Source organism: Molossus molossus, unplaced genomic scaffold, assembly GCF_014108415.1.
Source record: "Molossus molossus isolate mMolMol1 unplaced genomic scaffold, mMolMol1.p scaffold_m16_p_21, whole genome shotgun sequence".
NCBI classification, from domain to species: Eukaryota; Metazoa; Chordata; class Mammalia; order Chiroptera; family Molossidae; genus Molossus; species Molossus molossus.
The window spans coordinates 17,580,502-17,596,442 of record NW_023425357.1 but is presented as its reverse complement, the minus strand read 5'-3'; the positions used below and the strand labels follow the sequence as shown (position 1 = coordinate 17,596,442).

The 15,941-nt window shown below is 42.3% G+C and overlaps 1 protein-coding gene across 2 annotated transcripts in view; it reads right to left on the bottom strand.

Annotated features, from left to right (window-relative positions):
- Positions 1-15,941, bottom strand: part of ANKRD11 (ankyrin repeat domain 11) — a 230,768-nt gene that overhangs the window by 197,111 nt on the left and 17,716 nt on the right. The window contains exon 1 of one of the 2 annotated variants that reach the window (XM_036275400.1): positions 14,561-14,888. The exons of the other annotated variant lie outside the window; for it this stretch is intronic. The gene's annotated coding sequence lies outside the window, so the exon portion shown is untranslated. Of the gene's footprint in view, positions 1-14,560; positions 14,889-15,941 lie in introns of those variants that run through there. 2 annotated transcript variants of the gene reach the window in all.

Sequence of the window (15,941 nt, the reverse complement as noted above, 5' to 3'; positions counted from 1 at the left end):
AGACTGGAGGAACAGGAAATCTGAGAGGCTACAGCAAACTGATAATACTACACTTTCTCCTGAAAAGAACCAATCCACTGCCTGGAGAATGGAGAAGCAGTTTAGTTCACTTGGCTCGGAGACCAGCTTCCATAAGCCATGCCCAACAAGCTCACTGGCTACACCCACCATCTTATCTACCTTCATCACAAATCTAAGAGGCAAGAGTACACAAGGCATGGAGTAAACACCATAAGGTGGCAGAACACTTGTAGTATCAACCCAAGCACTCTTTCCACCCAACCTGTGGCTCAGTCTTGGTTCTGGCTGCACCTGTGCCACTAGGCCCACAGTGCACTGAGAAGGAATGGGCAGTGGGGGAGAGAAGAGAGAAGCCACCCCAAGATTGGCATGTCAGAATCCAGGGAATGAGAGTTCTAAAAAGCTCGCCACTCCAATGAATACCCAAAAGGGCAGTAAGACCCTCAGGTGATCGCAGTGACCCCACCTTGGAGGGTCTATACCTTCATGTAACCTCCTCCTCCCCTGGAGTTCAGGATTTGCAACTTACTTCTAAACAACATAATATGGCGCAAGGGGATGGACTGTCTCTTCCTTGACTGGGTGGCATTACGTGGCAAAATTGGTACAGTGGCAATCCCATGATTACGGATTACATGAGACTCAGTCTTAGCAGACTAGAGCACAAGACTCATCACTGGCTTATGAGAAAAATATATGGCAAGGAACAGCAGGAGGCCTCTAGTAGCCAAGAACAGTATCCAAGTGAAAGCCAGCAAAAAACAAACAAAACAGGAACTTCACAACTACAAGGAGATAAATTCTGCCAACGATCTAAGAGATCTTGGAGGAGGCAGACCACTCCCCATTCCAACCACTACTGAGACCACAGTTCCTTCTACCTGACACCTGGGCTATAACCAAGTGAAGCCCGGAGGAGGAAACCCAGCTAACGTACAAACAAACTCCTGATCCACAGAAAATACAAGGTAATAAATGTATGTTGTTTTAAGCTGCCATGTTTGTGCTCATTTGTTATGCAGCGATACACATATATCCCATCTCCACTCTTTCATGCCACCTCATTACATGTACAAATAATTGTGTAGATATAGGTTGCCAAAAGGATACACAGGCCTCTCAGACATGAAGTTTAAGAGAAGAATACCAGAACTCAAAGTTCTTTACAACCTATTACTCAAACAGATTATGCAGATCAAGCTGAGACCAAGTTCTTCATAACTGACTTCGTAGCTTCCAACAATTACTATACTACAATATTTTATAATGTTAAAAGAATGCAGTTTTCGCCCTGGACAGTTTGGCTCAGCAGTTGGACCATCAGCCCATGAACAAAACAGTCTCAGGTTCAATTTCGGTCAAGGGCACGTACCATGGCCCTGCTCAGAGTAGTGCGGGAGGCAAACCAGTGGATGTGCCTCTCTAACATCAATGGTTCTCTCTCTCTCTCTCTCTCTCTCTCTCTCTCTCTCCATCCCTCTCTCCTATTCTATTGGAAGATAAATAGAAAAATATCCTTGGGTGAGGATTAAAAAAAAAAGAATGCAGTTTTCCAGGTTGAAGTCAGCCACCAACTTTAACCCCAGATTAGTGCATACTAGACTAAAGTACACCAATCTTTAAAGTTCACCAAGAAATCTAACTTAAATATCCCAGCACAGTCATGTTGGTGGTCCAACATGAAAGTGACGGGGTTTTTGTCCCTCTTCTTCCCTGCGCAGCATGCAAGACCATCACTGCCCTCTTCTTCCTGCCCTCCTGGTGTAGTGAGACCCTCAATCTCAATTAGGAGACTGGCAGTGGGAACTTTGACAATTCAGGACAAATTTTAACATTTTTTGTTCAAGCAGTAATCATCCAATAGACCCTCCTGATTGCCTCCTGGGAGATGATCTTATAAGACAGGCAGAGAGACTAGAAAGGTATTCTACTGCCTATGGGGTTGCAAAGAGACTCACAGGCCAAAGGAAATCTATGACCATTCATTCCAAGAACAAAGGCCACAGAACTTAAGCTGAAAGAAAAGAAAATTACTCCGTTCTAATCATCCAGATCCTCATGCTCTCGTGACCAAAAAGAATAAGAAAAGAAGACACCTTGGAGATAGTCCAATAAAGCCAGGCTGCGTCAAAGACAGGCTATAGCTGCTGAGAGTTAAAGCCAAAACCCAGGTAACCTGGCACTCGATTAGCACTCACTACCACATTGAACTGTTTCTACAGCAACCAGAGAGAAACTATAAAGCAACCACTTTTACACGAAAATTATTCTCTATTACAGTGAAATGTTGCAGTCAAGGAAAGCATTTTGATAAAAAACTAGACAGACTGTCCAGCCGGTGTGGTTCAGTGGTTGAGCACTGACCCATGCACCAAGAGGTTGTTGGCCTGATCCCCAGTCAGGACACATCCCCAGGTTGTTGGTCTGATCCCCAGTGGGGGGCATCTAGGAGACCACCAATCGATGTTCTCCTTCACCGATGTATCTATCTCTTTCTCCCTCTCACTTCCTCTCTCTCTAAAATCAAATAAGGAAAAAAAAGAAAAGTACTAGACAATATCAATATTAATGCTAGCTATTCATCATCCATACACATAATTTTTCCTTAAATTCTAAAATAGTAACACCAGAAGTCTAAAAGCTATTTTATGAGCGCTAAGCATTACTAGAAATAAAGTACGTTGGGTACTTTTTTTAAAATTTTTTTTCTTTATTTTTAATTTTATTTATTTGTTTGTTTATTTATTTATTTAATTATCCTTACCCGAGGACATTTTTGCATTTATCTTCAAATACAGCGGGAGGGAGGGAGGGAGGAAGAGAGAGAAACATCTATGCGAGAGAGATACATTGACGGGCTGCCATCCACACAACCCCAACCATGACTGGGGACGAACTGCAACCAAGGTACATGCCCTTAGCGAAAACCGAACCCGGGACTCTCTGGTCCACAGGCCGATGCTCTACCCGCTGAGCCAAACCGGCCAGGGCTTTATTGATTTTTTAGAGAGAGAGAGAGAAACATCAATGAGTAAGAACATCAACTCCTGCATGCCCCCCACTGGGGATTTGGAAAACAACTTGGGCATGTGCACTGCCTGGGAATTGAACTTGCAACCTCCTGGTGCATGGGTTGATGTTCAACCACTGAGCTATACCAGCTGGGGAGGTCCTCCATTTTTAAACTAGGAAACCGTAGCAAAAGATACAAGAGCAAGCCAACAAGTGCAAATATTACAAAGTTCTGGCCCTGGCTGGGTAGCTCAGTTGGTTAGAGCCTTGTCCCAATATGCCAAAGTTGTGGGTAGTCAGGAGACATACAAGAATCAACCAATAACTCCTGGCTGGTTTAGCTCAGTGGTTGGAGTGTTGGCCTGCGGACCAGAGTGCCACAGGCTCGGTTCCTGCTAGGGGCACGTACCACCAAAAAAAAATGGAATCAACCAATGAGTGTATTAACAAGTAGAACTAATCGATGAATAAAATGTAAGATTCTGATCTCTGCTCTAATATCTATATAGGACAAGAAATGCCCTCAGAAATCTGAAAGGAGACAAGGAACATAAAAACAGCTGAGCAGAATTATTTTTATTAAAACACACATACATGCCCCAGCCGGTCTGGCTCAGCGGTTAGAGTGTCAGCCCTCAAAACAAAGAGATGCAGGTTTGATTCTGGTCAAGAGCACGTACCTTGGTTGAGGTTTGGTCCTGGCCCTGGTCGGGGTCATGCAGGAGGCAGCCAATTGATGTGTCTAAGTGTCTCCCCTTCCCCCCACCTCTCTCTCTCCCTCCCATTCTGTCTGAAAATGAAAAATATCCTCAGGTGAGGATAAAAACAAAATACACAGCCCTGGCCAGCTTGGCTCAGCAGTTAGAGCATCGGCCTGCGGTCCCGAGAGACCCGGGTTCGGTTCCCGCTAAGGGCATGTACCTCGGTTGTAGTTTGTCCCCAGCTCTGGTTGGGTTGTGCGGATGGAAGCCACTTGATGTGTCCCTTTCACGTTGATGTTTCTCTCTCTCTATCTCTTCCTCTCTCTCCTTCTATCTGAACAAAAAAATGGAAAAATGTCCTCAGGTGAGAATAAGAAAAAGAAATACACATACATGCGACAGTCCTAAATAAATAAACAAAAACAGCTGAGCAAAATAATGATGAACACAGAAATATGGCCTGGCCAGTGTAGCTCAGTGTATTGAGCATCATCCCACGGACTGAGAGGTCCTGGTTCCAATTCCGGTCAGGGCACATGCCTGGGTTGCAGGCTTGATCCCCAGTAGGAGGCAGTCGACTGATGTATCTCTCTCAAATCGATGTTTCTACCTCTCTCTCCCTTCTTCTCTCTCTGAAAAATCAATAAAAACATATTTTTTAAAAAAGGGCAGTCAGAATTCTTCTCTGGAAGAACATTAATATTTCACACTGTCCTCTGTTCTTAGGTTGTTTATAGAACAGTAAAGTGATTTGCTTTGTAACAATAAAATTACTATTTACATGTCAACATAAGGAAGAAATACAAATCAAAACCTGGCCAAACCAGGAGAGTTGTCTGGGCCCTGACAGCCCACACCTGCCTCTGACCAGCCCAGACAAGTGGGTAGTTCTTGACTCAGCGGGGCGTGGCTTTCCAAACAGCAGATACAGACGCTTAAACCTCAAAAGCCCCAGGGACTGAGTTGCCCAAAAGAGTATGCTCCCTGATCTCACACTTGACTGGGGTGACTAGTTCTTCCAGAAAGAGGTTCTCACATCTCATTCCTGCCAACTCCACCATGACTGCTGCCAGTCTACACACATGGGAGAGAATAGGCTAGAGCCACCATCAGCCCCTTCCCTCCCAAACACAAGGCCCACCACCCCTCTCCATTGACATGGAATTCCTTCCCCAAATCCACTTGTGCTTCTGGAAACTACTCTCAGAGAAAAAATAGTCCAAGACATGCTTCCCCTTCCTACAGACCCACAGGTGGACCTTCGTCTAAGAAGTCTACACTGGCTTTGAAGATTACTGAAACTAAAAGGGGACTAACCTCACAGCACTAACCATGGTTATGCTGCTCTGTAGTCTGGCCCAGCTGACATGCAAATGCTGCTATGCATAATTACAAAATAAAATCACAACATATTTTAATAACATTAACTATTTAACCAGTAACTTCTTCAGCCTTTACTGAATAGAAATAGAGATATCTCTATAAAATACAAACACCAGTCCCTCAATGTGTGAAACCTTTCAACCTATTTAGAAAAGCTAATTAAGTTTGACACTTCTCCCCAAAGATTAAAATTCTCCAGCTTCTGACCAAGGCCACCTCAAAACATGAAGAACACAGAGCAGACAAAAATGGTCTTTAAAAACAAATCGAGCCCTGGCCGGTTTGGTTCAGCAGTTAGAGCGTTGGCCTGCTGTCCAGAGAGAACCGGGTTCGGTTCCCGCTAAGGGCACGTGCCTCGGTTGCAATATGTCCCCGGCCCAAGTTGGTAGAGCAGGTGGCAGCCGCTCGATGTGTCCCTTTCACGTCGATGTCTCTCTCTCTCTCTCCTTCTCTCTCCCTCCCCTCTACCTGAACAAAAAATGGAAAAATGTCCTCGGGTGAGGATTAAATATATATACACACACACACACACACACACACACACACATATATCTCAAAAACAGTCAACCAGCACAATCTCGACCAAAAGCAATCTGGCAAAATAAAAATAAAAATACCCATAACCCTTGACCTAGCAAATTCTAGGAATATAACAAAAGTATGTGCAAAGATGTTACTCTGTCACAGTAAAACACTGAAAATAAGGAAATGTCCATCAGTAACAATCAAGTTAAATAAACTGTAGCACATTCACATCACAATGATGGAAAATCATGAAGCAGCTCCATTGACTGAATACAAAATAAATTCCAAGAATAAGTGAAAAGGGCAAAGTACAGAACAACATGTATCTACTACATGAGCAAACCACTGTATACATACTCATATGCTTGAATACACAGGGACTACCCATACAAGGACACACGAGGTACAGAAAGGGAGCTGGAGGCCAGAAGCAAGGACTTTCCATGCCAGCCTACATAAAGAAAATCACTATTTCTATAGAAGCAAGCATAAAGATAAAAACAAAATAAAATTAAATTGTATGACCCTGGCCGATGTTCTCAGTGGTTAGAGCATTGGCCCACAGACTAGGGAGTCTCAGGTTCGATTCCAGCCAAGGGCACATACATACCTCCGTGGCAGTTCATGCAAGAGGCAACCATCAATGTGTCCCTCTTATGTCAATGTTTCTCTCTCCCTCCCTCCCACTCTATCTGAAGATAAAGAGAAAAATATTCTTGGGTGAGGATTAAAAAAACAATTAATTAAAACAACAAGGTATCACCTCACACCTGTCAGAATGGCTGCCATCAACAAATCATCAAACAACAAATGCTGACAAGGGTGCGGAGAAAAGGGGACTCTAATACACTGCTGGTGGGAATGCAGACTAGTGCAGCCACTATGGAAAACACTATGGTGTTACCTGAAAAAATTAAAAATTTAGCCCTGGCTGGTTTGGCTCAGCAGTTAGAGCGTCGGTTTTTGGTCCAGAGAGACCTGGGTTCGGTTCCCGCTAAAAGCGCATACCTCAGTTGCAGTTTGTCCCCGGCCCTGGATGGGTCGTGTGGGTGGCAACCACTCGATGTGTCCCTTTCACGTAGATGTTTCTCTCTCTCTCTCTTCTTCTTCTCTCTCCCTCCCACTCTATCTGAACAAAAAATGGAAAAATGTCCTTGAGTGAGGATAAAAAAAAAAACAAAAAACTAAAAACTTAACTGCCATTTGACCCAGTGATCCTTCTTAGGAATATACCCTAAGAAGCCTGAAATACCAATCAGAAAGAATATATGTATCCCTATGTTCATAGCAGCACCATTTACAATAGCTAGGATCTGGAAACAGCCCAAGTATCCATCAACAAATGAGTGAATAAAAAAGCTGTAGTAAATATACACAATGGAATACTATGCAGCTGTAAGAAAGATAGATCTCTTATCCTTTGAGATGACATGGAAGGACCTGAAGAGTGTTATCCAATGCAAAACAAGCCAAGCAGAGAAAAACACACACAGCTGTCCCTCGTTTATTGTGGTTAATTGTTCCAGACTCTAGCCGTTGCACCTGACTTTGAAGGATTCCTGGGGTGCTCAAATACATAGGGGTCCACAGTCCATACGTACAGTAATTAAAAAAATTTTTTTATCCTCACCCAAGGACATTTTTCCATTTTTGTTGAGACAGAGTGGGAGAGAGTGAGAGGAAGAGAGAGAGAAACATCAACGTGAAAGGGACACATCGAGTGACTGCCACCCGTATGACCCAACCAGGGCCGGGGACAAACTGCAACCAAGGTACGTTTCCTTAGCGAAAACCAAACCCAGGTCTCTCTGGACTGTGGGCCAACACTCTAACCGCTGAGCCAAACCAGCCAGGACAAGTAATTTTAATTTTAATTGTAATACAGGTGTGTATAATTGACCAGACAACTGAGCACGCGCTGTATCATTTTCACTGTCTCGATCAACTTTTTAATGAATATATTTGAAAAACTGAGACAGAGTGAAGCTGCGAAAGTTGAAACAAGCAGCAGCAAGGAATGACTATATCACATGATATCATTTATTTGTGGAATATAATGAACAAAACAAACTGATGAACAAAATAGACCTAGAGACATAGAAGTAGGGTACAGACAGACAAAACTCAGAAGGGGGGGGAGATAAACCACAGAACTTATATGCATGTATATGTAAATAATGGACATAGACAACAAAGCTGGGGACGGGCAGGGTGGGGGGAGAATGGGAGGAGGGTGTCAATGGGGGAAAAAGGAGAATTGGAAGAAAATAATTTACCATGTCAAATTGATATCTCAGGAAACAGGTGTAATATGAAATATATAAGCCTCACCTACAAAGTATTTTTCCAATATTTTTTAAAATTTTAATCATTGCATTGGCCAGTTTGGCTTAGCGGTTAAGAGTATTAGCCCGCGGATCAATGCGTCGTGGGATCAATTCTGGTCAAGGGCATGTACCTTGGTTGCAGTTTGTCCCCAACCCTGGTTGGGGTCGTGAGGGAGGCAGCCACTCAATGTGTCCTTTTCACATCGATGTTTCTGTCTCTCTCTCTCTCTTCCCCTCTCTCCCTCCCATTCTATGTGAACAAAAATGGAAAAATGTCCTCAGGTGAGGATAAAAGAAAAAACAGCCCTAGCCAGTTTGGCTCAGCAGTTAAAGGGTCAGCCAGCAGACCAGAGAGTCCTGGGTTTTGGTTCCCGACAGGGGCGCATACCTTGATTGCAGTTTGTCCCCAGCCCCATGGGGTTCTGTGGGTGGCAGCCAGTCGATGTGTTTCTCTCACATCAATGTCTCTCTCTCTCTCTCTCTCTCTCTCTTTTCCTCCCTCTCTCCTTCCTGCTCTATTTGAACAAAAATGTCTTCCGGACCTGGTTAGTTTGGCTCAGTGGTTGGAGCATTGGCCTGCGGATCAGAGTCCTGGGTTTGGTTCCCGCTAGGGGCATGTACCGAAAAAAAAAAAGAAAGAAAAATATCATCGGGTGAGGATAAAAAAAAAGAAAAAACAAACTTTTAATCCTCACCCTAGTACAGTCATCCCTCGCCATTTCACAGCTTCACTCTATCGCGGTTTTTTCAAATACATTCACTAAAACGTTGATTGACACAGTGAAAATGATACGGCGCAGCGCATGCTCAGTTGTGTGAGTCAATTATACACCCCTGTATTACAATTAAAATTAAAATTACTGTACGTATGGACTGTAGGCCTATGTATTCAAGCACCCCAGGAATCCTTCAACGCCAGGTGCAACTGCTAGAGTCTGGAAGGGATTAAGCGTGATAAACAAGGGACAACTGTGTATGTTTTTATTGCTTTTAGAGAGGGAGAAAGTGGGAAGAAAAAGAGAAACACCAATGTGAGAGAGAAACAGCAATCAGTTGCCTCCCATATGAGCCCTGACTGGGGATCAAACCCACCACCTTTTGGTGTGCGGGACAATGCTCCAATCAACTGAGCCACTAGGCCAGGGGATTTTTTTCAATATTTTTATATTAAAATGTGAAATGTAGAAAAGGTGACAAACTAGCACAGTGCGCACATGCACATGTGTCAAGTAGGTCCCTCACCCAGACTCAAGGGTTCACATTTTGTCTCCAATCTATTTATATATTGCTAAGCAAAGAATAATCAACAAAACCACAAAAATCATCATCATACCTAAACAAATTAATTTAAAAAATTTTTTTTCTTTATTGACTTTAGGGAGAGGAAGAGAGAGAAACATCAATGAGAGAGAACATAGACTGGCCGCCTCTTGCATGCCCCCATGTGCCCTGACTGGGAGTCAAACCAGTGACCTCTTGATGCATGGGTCAACGCTCAACTAGTGAGCCACATCGGCAGCAAATTAATAACTATTAACTAACATCATCTGATATCTACTTCATACTTAAATATCCAAGGGTCCTCAAAACAGTTTTTTAATTTAGGTATAACTGACATAAACTTTGATTGCTTTGACTACCGTTCATGTCCCAACTGGGGATCAAATCTGAAACCCGAGTATTTGTACTGACCAGGAATTAAACCAGCCACCTTTCAGTGTAGATGATGATGACCAAAACAACTGAGCCACAACAGCCAGGCAACATAAACAAATATGTTTTTATTGATTTTAGAGAGTAAGGAAGGAAGGGAGAGAGAGAAACACAGATAGGCTGTCTCCTATAGGCCCCCTACTGGGGATGGAGCCTGAAACCCAGGCATGTGCCCTGACCAGAGAATTGAACCAGAGACCCTTGCACAGAATGATGCTCAATGAGACACACTAGCCGAGCGACATAAACATTTTTTAAAAGCCATTATGTTCTCTTACTCCAAATTGGACTCTAATTAGGCTTCATCATTGAATGTACTCATTAATACAGACTCAGGTTAAACATTATGTAAGAGCCCTGGCCAGTTTGGCTCAGCGGTTAGAGCGTCGGCCTGAGGTCCAGAGAGACCTGGGTTCGGTTCCCGCTAAGGGCATGTACTTCGGTTGCAGTTTGTCCCCGGCCCTGGTTGGTCGTGTGGGTGGCAGCCACTCGATGTGTCCCTTCATGTCGATGTTTCTTTCTCTCTCTCCTTCCTCTCTCTCCCTTCCGCTCTATCTGTACAAAAAAAAAAATGGAAAAATATCCTCGGGTGAGGGTAAAAAAAAAAAAAAAAAAAAAATTATGTAAGAATATTTCATAGATAATGCTGACTCAGTATTAGTGATGCTGAGTTTGACCACTTGGTTAAGGTGGAGACAACCAGGTCTTCTTCCCACTGTAAAGATACATGTGTTCCTCTGCAACCAAGAAGTAATCTATGGGTTGATCCTTTGTCACCATGTCAATACTCTAAACCAAAAAAATTTACCCGTGAAGGTAAAAATGTTTAATCAAACTCTAATCAAGCCTTCCAACATAACTTCTAGTTTACAGGAAACACAGAACAGAGGAACAAGTTAAACCACACAACTTTGAAAAAGCCAGACAACTCAAGAATGCACTCTCATCTACAGATGATGGTCTGGACTCATGAGAAAAAACAAAGCAGGAGGGCTATCTGACACTAAAGGATACTAAAAACAATCAAGTGAAAGGCATGCTTAAGCCAGCCAGGGTTTAATTATGGACCTAATGGACTATATTGTGCAACATGATTCCCTTAAGTGCGATGTGACACAGAAGACTATAATTTTATGAAGATGTCCTAAAGATGCAGTGTGATGCCTTGGCTGGGTGGCTCAGTTGGTTCAATGTCATCCCATGGTGTGGATTCAATAGATTGATGTTTCTCTACCTCCCTCCCCCCAAAAATCAATAAAAACGTAATAAAAAAAAAGAAAAACAGATGCAGTATCATGAGGTCTATACCTTACTTCCAAATTTTCAGGCAACATTTATACATGACAAACAAAACAAACATGGCACAATGTTAACAAGGGTTGTATCTAGATGGTAGGACACGGTTGATCAATGTAGTACCTACCTTCTGCATATTTCTGAAATTTATCATACTAAAAAATTGGGGGGGAGAAGAAAACATTGAATTATTTTTTTAATATGTTTTCATTGATTTTTTTTTCCCAGAGACAGAGAGAGAGAGGAAGGAGAAACATCCATCTGCTGCATCCTGTATGCCCCCTACTGGGGATCAAGCCCACAACCCAGGCATGTGCCCTGACCAGGAATTGAACCAAGACCTCTCAGTCCATGAAACAATGCTCAATCCACTGAGCCACACCGGCCAGGCTGAATTTTTTTCCCCTCAAGTTTACTGGACTAATACATGCTTACAAAATCAATTAATAAAAGCACTCTTTAGCCTAGCCGGTGTGGCTCAGTGGTTGAGCACCGAACCATGCACCAAGAGGTCATCGGTTCAATTCCCAGTCAGGGCACATGCCCAGGTTGTGGGCCAAATCTCCAGTGGGGGGCATGCAGGAGGTTGCCAATCAATCTTCTCTCTCATCAATGTTTCTATCCCTCTCTCCCTCTCCCTTCCTCTCTCACTAAAATCTAATTTTTAAAAAAGTACTCTTTAAACTAGGTATTAGATGATAGGGAATTATTGTTTATTCTGTTAAATTGTAGATTTGTAGTTTGTTTTAAAATACTTCCACAGCCCTGTTCGGTTTGGCTCAGCCATTAGAGCATCGGCCTGTGGTCCAGAGAGACCTGGGTTTGGTTCCCACTAAGGGCATGTACCTCGGTTGCGGTTTGTCCCAGGCCCTGGTTGGGTCATGTGGGTGGCAACCACCTGATGTGTCCCTTTCACATTGATGTTTCTCTCTCTCTCTCTCTTCCTCTTTCTCCCTCCCACTCTATCTGAACAAAAAATAAAGAAATGTCCTCAGGTGAGAATTAAAAAAAAACAAAAACCTTAAACAAAATAACAAAAAAGGAAATATGGTATAATAAATACAGGATGTTCGTTTTACCATTCTGTCTACTTTTCCGCATTTTATAATAAAAAGTCAAAAATGAATGCTACTTTTTTTAAAAAAGTGTTACTGGTACAGTCACTATGGAAAAAAGTTTGGCAGTTCCTCAAAAAGTTGAACACAGAACTACCATATGATCCATCAATTCCACTTCTGAGTATACACCCTAAAGAACTGAAAGTAGGAAAGTGAACAGATATTTGCACTCCCGTTTTCACAGCAGCATTGCTCACAATAGCCAAAACATGGAAACAACCAAGTGTTCATCAACAAATAAACAAACAAAATTGGTATTTACATACAATGGAATATTATTCAGCCTTAAAAAGGAAGAAAATTCTGCTACAACATGGATAATCCTTGAAGAAAATATGCTACGTGAAATAAGCCAGACATACAAAACACAAAAATACTATACTCTTCCACTTTATGAAGTACCCAGAGTAGTCGAATTCATAGAGACAAAAAGTAGAATGGTGGTTATCAGGGACTAGGGGGAGAAAAATGAAGAATTATTATTCAATGGATACAGTTTCTGTTTACTGTTGAAAAGTTCTAGAAAGAGTGGTAATGATTATACAACATTGTGAATGTTATTAATGCCACTATTTTGGATACTTAAAAGTGGTTGAAAATGGTAATATTTATGTTATTTATATTTTATCACAATATAAAATATAAAAGAAGAGTAAGAATAATTTATGAATATGTAGATCAAGGTCACAAGCCCCCAACTCTACAACAAAGAGAGGGCTCTAGCTAAAAATTAACAAAAGGCAGAATCAACACAGTGATGAACTTTATAAAATATTCCTAGAAAGCATGGGTATAATTTCTAAGTAGAGGAAAACCATTCTCTTAACTAGCTTATTTCCACTACATCTAGAAATACTTCCATTGAATTAATATGCCTGATATAAGGTGCTTAGCTATTAGCAAGAAACATTAAATTTTCTTGATAATAAGGACTCAAAATTATCCCCTTTCTTCCTCAACACTCTGTGATTTGCCCCCACTGAATGTCAGAGCATTAGAGAAGTTGTAAGGGGAATATCGCCAGTCATCCTTTCTCTGTCCCTAATGTGCATTTGTTCTTTTGGCACCAGGTTTTCAGAACACTGGTGACAGCACATCTTTGGCCTTTGGTATGATTAACCATGATTAAAAAAAAAAAAAAAAAGGTCACAGTAAAACAGTTTTGGAAATATTAAATAATTGATAAATTTTAAATGTTAATAATTGGATCTCACCCTGGCCAGTTTGGCTTAGCAGTTAAGAGTTTCGGCCTGCGGACCAGAGTCCTAGGTTCAGTTCCCACTAAGGTCACGTACCTTGGTTGCGGTTTATCCTCGGACCCCGATTGGGGTCGTGTGGGTGGCAACCAGTCGATGTGTCTCTCTCACATCGATGTTTCTCTTCTCCCCGCCCCTTCCCGCTCTATCTGAAGATAAATGCAAATATATATCTCTTTGGATGAGGATTAAAAAAAAAAATTGGACCTCATATTTGTTTACCGAAATCTATTATTTTATTTCCAATTCATTATGGCTTAAAAAAAATTTTTTTTTAAAGGAAAAAAATGGCTTAGTGTGAACAGTGCTTAAGTTGCTTTTGTTTGACTATAGTTCCTAACTGCAGACTTTGTGAGGACCCACAGGACCAGTGCACAGCAGCAGCAGTGGGCCTGCTCTGCCACCTGAACTTGGACTTTAGGGAGTAGCACACACATAGGGCCCTCAGGACTGATTGGCAGGCACAGACCATGAAACATCCCCATGACTCGAGGACCCTATTTTTTTTTTTTTTTGGTCCTCACCCGAGGACATTTTTCTATTTTTTGTTCAGCCAGAGTGGGAGGGAGAGAAACATCGATGTGAAAGGGTCACATCGAGTGGCTGCCACCCACACGACCCAACCAGGGCCGAGGACAAACTGCAAATGAGGTACGTGCCCTTAGCGGGAACCAGACCGCAGGCCAACGCTCTAACCACTGAGCCAAACCGGCCAGGGCGAGGACCCTATTTTTATGGCCAGAATTGGACAAACAGAAATGCACATAGGAACAATCACCCTACCATACACTCTGATTCCAACAATAAAAAAGAGGGAGCCAACAACTAGAAGATAAGTAAAGCCAAACTGAAAATAAGACCTCCTGTTCCAAACATCACAATAGTAAATAAAAACCCCTACATGTTGCCCTGGCCAGTGTGGCTCAATTGGTTGAGCATCTTCCCATGCACCAAGAGGTCACAGGTTCGATGCCTAGGTTGCAGTCTTGATCCCAGTAGGGGGCGTACAAGAGGCAGCCTCCTACTGCCACTGATGTTCCTCTCTCTAAAATCAGTTTTTAAAAACCTTTTTTAAAAGACCCCTACATGTTAACCAACATGATATGATGTCTCCTTCCCACACATGAACATTTCCCTAGCACACTAAGTTCCAAAGAGATCAGGTCTGACTGACTTCCCTCCAGAAGCAACCTGCATGTCCTACTCACGTAAGCAGCCAAACAGCATCCACAAGTGTCCCTTTCATCCTTGCTCAACACCAGCTGGAGGCTGCTCTGCCTTCAGACCATACTCTTCTTCCACCTGTTGGCTGAAGGAAAGCCATTCTCAAACCATTCACTTCATCATCCGGCTATAAGTGGCAGCTTCTTCCTATCATATTTCTCATTAGTACTTCTCATAAACAATTTTTGATGCTTAATGAAAACTTCTTATTCCTATAAATCTAAACAATTTTCTTTCCTTTATTGATTTTAGAGAGAGGGGAAGGGAGAGGGAGATAGAAACATTAATGAGAGAGAACATCGACTGGCCACCTCCTGCATGCCCCCCACTAGGGATTGGGCCCACAACCTGGGATTGTGCCCTGACCAGAAATTGAACTGGTGGCCTCTTGGTGCATGGGACGATGTTCAACCAGTGAGCCAGGCTTGTTCCCACAACTCTAACATCAATCACACCGCAACAGAATGAAACCTTGACTATTCCGAAGTTTTCCAGGATGAGACAGTCTGAAAAGCTAAACAGGTCTGAACTGAGCCATCCTACAGTGATACACTTGGGCCCTCATATAAATGACCCCACACCAGCTAAACATTCACCACCTTTGATAACTTCATGGATAGCGTCCCCCTATTCCCAGTGGGTCCCCCACCCAACACTCAGTACCTTGAGAAGCATGGTCGTTAAGAGTTTTGGGTGTCATATAACCAAACTCAAAGTATAGCTAACTAGAAAAACATTAATTACAAGGCAGTTTTGTCTCCTGTGTAAAACAAATGTGACTTGATATAAAAAATTTCTCACTACTCAGAAATTACTTTTAATAAAACTGAGGGCTGACCCACTGGTGTAGCTCAGTGGTTGAGCATTGACCCATGCACCAAGAAGTCACCAGTTCAATTCCCAGGCAGGACACATGCCATGGTTGTGGGCCTGATCTGATGTTCTCTCTCATCGATGTATCTCTCTCTCTCCCCCTCTCACTTCCTCTCTCTCTAAAATCAATAAAGGGAAAAAATTTAAGAAAAAAAAAAAGAATGACACATTTAAAACAAAAACAAAAACAAAAACTGAGGGGTATTTAAAGCAGCCTGAAAAATCTACTTCCTTAATGAATCAACACTTGATATTTGCTTTTGAATATATTCAGTTTATAGACATGTGAGTGTGTACCTTTTTAATTACCTTTCAAAGGAAAGGCACATAACAGATAAAACTAACATGCCAGCAACAATGACATAAGATAGAGGAGAGAGCCTAGTAGTCAAAGGGAGAGGCTGCACAAAATTCTGTGGAAGACACCAAAACCCTCCAAGGGGTCAGGACATCCCCCTCCTCACAGGTTTTCTTATTTTTGTTTTTTTTTGG